This window comes from Danio rerio, chromosome 23, assembly GCF_052040795.2.
Source record: "Danio rerio strain M-AB ecotype USA chromosome 23, GRCz13ab, whole genome shotgun sequence".
Lineage (NCBI taxonomy): Eukaryota > Metazoa > Chordata > Actinopteri > Cypriniformes > Danionidae > Danio > Danio rerio.
The window spans coordinates 45,156,270-45,161,440 of record NC_141043.1 but is presented as its reverse complement, the minus strand read 5'-3'; positions in this window follow the sequence as shown (position 1 = coordinate 45,161,440).

Genomic DNA, 5,171 nt, shown 5'->3' with positions numbered 1-5,171 from the left:
ATTTGGACTCAACCCAGCCTTCATACTTTTATTCACGCAGCCCACACAGCTGTCTGAATGAACGATGGTCTGACCAATGGAAACAACGAGCCATTTGATTGACTGATCCCACCCACGTAATGAGGGTAAAATATTGAGGTTATTCTAATATAAATAATACTGATTTAAAAATATTTGAGAAGTGCACAGTGGTTATAAATCGTTTGTGTTACAGTTGTTCAAATTACACTTCAATTGCATAAATTAGCCTATATTCTTTCTAATAAATATATGAAATTAAATTAAAAACACCCACTTTGACGAGGAGGATATTGGTAACTTGTATTATTAAGAAGCATCATTAACTCAAGCCTGAGTGCTCCTCTTTTCAAAGACTTTCATTTTCACACAGCAAGTCCTTGGTTGAAATTTCAGTGACATAAATCACAGTTTGATTCAAATACTCAATATCCAGACCAAAGCATGGGTTATATATCAGTTCCATGAAAATATAGCCTTTGTCCTGCTTTAACCTCTAACAATCCGGATGTTGTACCGGCTGGCATTGGGTAGCATTCCGTTTATTATGCATATCGTCCTGTTTCTGGAACTCCACAATTCAGTGTATTGGACGTTTCAAGGAAAGCTGTAGCCTAGCAAGATATTGCAGTGCATTGCAAATATGGTTAAAATATGACTCATTTCCATTGAGTCAGGAATTACTACTCGCACAATCATCACAATGTTCTTAAAACATCTTTTAATAAATTATAATGGGCTTATGATATGCAGTTTTTATAAAAACAATGTTAATTAATGCCAAACAATTATGTTTTGATGTAATGCATTTAAATATGAAACCTACATACAAAGTACCAGTAGCATTGACTACATTTTGAAACAAGCATGATTAAGATTAATTATAATAAACAATATTTTATTGATGTATGGAATGTTTGGACAATTTTGGCTGAAAAACAACCATATAAAAACCTGGAATCTGAGAAAATCCCATTCAATAGCCGTCTACATGATTTTCTTAGCTATATGCACATTGCTATGCTAATAAAAATTATTTATTTTGATGTATTTGGTATTAAATTGACATATTAATGGAACAAATGCCTAATATTCCATTTAAATGTATTAATAATTTTAACAGTATAAATTTACTGTATATTCTAGAAAAAAAAAATCAAAATTTGACCTAGGTTATACAATGTATTTTGCCAAAACTATAGGCTACCTGTGTAATACGACGGCCCAGCGCCATATATACCTCTAAAGATGTCTATGTTGTGAGCTAAATGGGTGGCTAATCAATTGTATATATTTTGTTTCTTATCTGTTCGCATTAATTAATATAAAAAAACCCAGTTTAACAGGTGAATCCCCTCAGAAAAACGGCATTAATCTCGACGAAGAGCAGAAAACTCCACCAGTCTGTGTGTTATTGAGGAATGCGCGCCTAAATAGGTTAGCCCCGCCCACTCGCGTGAAGCGTCGCCAACGGTTGCAAGGTAGGCTAATATGTTTGTAATTGTTAAATTGTCATTTGCGAACGTTAAAAATAATAAAAGACGGCGAAAGAAGACATCAAAAGATGGACACGCCAACATTTAGACAAAGAAAAAACAACTGGAGTCTCTCTATATATATGTTTTTGAATATTTAAACTTACAAACTTATTCATACATCACCTCTGTAGGAACTCAATCTATGGTGGTGTGTTTGTCTTGTAGTAACAGCGAGAGACACTGTTCAATAAATAAATGTCAGTTTCCAAGCAACCTCACCTATCGGTATAACATGTGTTAGTCCCCTGGGCTCGTTTGGACATGTTGATCTTCCTGCTTGTTGCCAAAGAACCAAAGATTAAAAAAAAAAAAAATTCATGTAGGTTGTCACAGTGGACGCAGAAATTGATCTGGTCTCCTCCAAGGAGCAGTTCACTGCAAAAACTGAAATTTTACATTCCTGTGTCTTGTCACAATTTTACAGTGCAGAGCAATTTCAGTGTTATGGATGTGACATTCATTCATTCATTTCCTTTTTGGTTCAGTCCCTTTATTAATCAGGGGTCGCCACAGTGGAATGAACCGCCAACTTATCCAGCATATGTTATTACACAGCGGATGCCTTTCCAGCTGCAACCCAGCACTGGGAAACACCCATACACACACACACACACACCAATTTAGTTTTTTCAATTCACCTATACCACGTTTTTGGACTGTGGGGGAAACCGGAGCATTGCAATTTGTTTGGAAATGAGTATCAGAACCAATTATCAGGTCAACGTCAATGTCCACAGACGTTGCATATTGGTTACTTTCCAACGCAACCTAAAAACAACCAAATATCGGTTACAAATTATTTCTTACATTTATATAGCACCTTTTTGGACACTCAAAGTGCTTTAGGGGTGCTTATTTGAGGGGGGGGGGTCTCCTCGTCCACCACCAGTGTGCAGCATCCACCTGGATAAAACGACGCCAGCCATATTGCACCAGACCACACACCGCACACTAGCTGATTGGTGGAGAGAAGACAGATATTAGTTTTATCTGTTAATTTTACTCGATCTTAGTGCCGCATTTGTCACCATTGATCACAATATCCTCATAAATCGCTTAAAGTCTAAAGGTTTACAATGGTTTACAATGGTTACAATGTTTAAGTCATACTTAGCTGACCATTACTAGTATGTGAATATTAATGGAAAGCCTTCACAAGTCAGCCCAGTAAAGTATGGGGTGCCTCAAGGATCAGTTTTAGGCCCTTTGCTGTTTACAATCTACATGCTGCCCCTGGGAGACATTATTAGAAGACATGGGATCAGCTTTCACTGCTATGCAGATGATACGCAATTATATATTTCAACTAAGCCTGATGAGATGTCTGAACTTTCTAAGCTAAATGAGTGCATTAAAGATGTTAAAGTCTGGATGACCAATAATTTTCTACTCTTAAACTCAGACAAAACAATTCAAAACAATTACTTATTGAGCCTAAATCCTGTACACAGCAGATCTCGAACTACAACTAGAGGGATACAAAGTTAGCGTCAGCTCTACTATAAAACATCTGGGTGTCATATTAGACAGCAATCTAACTTTTGAAAACCATATATCCCATGTCACAAAAAATGCCTTCTTTCACCTGAGAAATATGGCTTAGTTACGAAGTAAGCTATCTATCTCAGATGCAGAAAAGCTAGTCCATACTTTTATGACTTCTAGGCTGGATTACTGTAATGCTCTGTTTGCTGGCTGCCCAGCATCATCTAATAACAAACTTCAGCTAGTACAAAATGCAGCTGCCAGAGTTCTTACCAGGTCTAGAAAATATGATCATTTCACCCCAGTTTTATCCTCCTTACACTGGCTGCCTGTTAAGTTTCATATTGATTTTAAAATATTGCTTCTTAACTATATAGAATATATAGAATATATACACTAGTGGTCAATATACAATATATAAAATATATACACTAGCACAGTTTCTCAACTGGTGGGTCGCGACCCAAAAGTGGGCTGCAGAAACATTTTCAGTGGGTGGCGGAGTGTGTGGTCAAAAAAAAAAAAAAAAAGTTACATTTTAACTTATTTTGCTTATACCGGACTTTTATTTTGAAATGCATGCGCAACAACCCTACCATTTGACATGTGAAATTTCATTTAATTATTGCAACAAATATCTGAAAGCGCAAGAACGACCCCGAATATGTAAAGTATATATATATATATATATATATATATATATATATATATATATATATATATATATATATATATATATATATATATATATATATATATATATATATATATATATATATATTGACGACAAAAAATACTTAAAGCCTCAGTGTCAAATGCAGTGAGGTGCTCATAAGAGAGCATGAAACCTTCTAAATTAAAACAACATATCGAAGCCAGACAACATATTATAATAATATATAATAATATAATATTTTATTACCAGTTTATTATTAACAGTATTTGTCGCATATACTTTGTATTATTTCTATAATTTGATCCATTTTGTTAAATGACAGCAATAAAATAGTGTTTATTAATAAGTCTTTGTGAATTTCTTATGATGTATCTGTCACTGCTTGTTTATGTTAACAAATAAATACAAATTAATTATAATTCCTAAAATTGTATTATAGTTCCTAAAAATTTGGGTCGCGGCTTGATGATCATGTAAAAATGTGGGTCCCATGGCCAAACCAGTTGAGAACCCCTGCACTAGTATATACTAGTATTATATGTATATATATATATATACATTAGTGGTCAATATACAATATATACACTAGTAGTCAATATACAACATATACACTATATACTAGTAGTATAGTATATACACTAATATATATAATATATACACTAGTAGTCAATATACAATATATACACTAATATATACTAGTTGTACAGTATATACACTAATTTATATAACACTAGTAGTCAATATACAACATATACACTAGTATATACTAGTAGTATAGTATATACACTAATATATACAATATATACACTAGTAGTCTTTAACACATTGATTATTTGGATCAGCTTTGTTTGATTAGGGTTGAAGCAAAACTGTGCAGAGCTTCAACTTTTAATTTAATAGACATTTTACAAGAAAAAGCTTTGTTTATGATGTGACATCTGTCTGGTGTGGATGTGACACATGTGAATTGTCAAATGTTCAAATCAAAAATAAGTATTTGAAAACATTTTTGGAGTACTGTAAAATAAAAGCCTATTCAAAAAACCCGGAAAGGGTTTCACTATTGTGGTGGTTTCATAGCAGGGTTTACATTTGCATGGAGTTGCTCAGGGGAGATTTTAACACTAATAATATTGCTAAAAAAATATAATATAGACATATAACATACTTAATGTTTATTTACAGGTGATGTCGGAGACTGAAAACTGGAGCATTCTTCCACACAGTGCTGGAGGTGGTCCGGACGGAAGTGTGTCACGCACCAGCTCTGCTGTAAGTCCTGAATAAATCATTAATCTAATGCTGCGTCCTGTTCAAACACAATACTCAATTATCTGTGTGGGCCCATCAGCGAAACACTGTTTATATACTCCGCTGTTCTACTGTCAGTGTTTATCCTTCCCAGTAACCTGGAAACGCAAGCATTTAAATCCTGAGTCATAACAAATGGACAC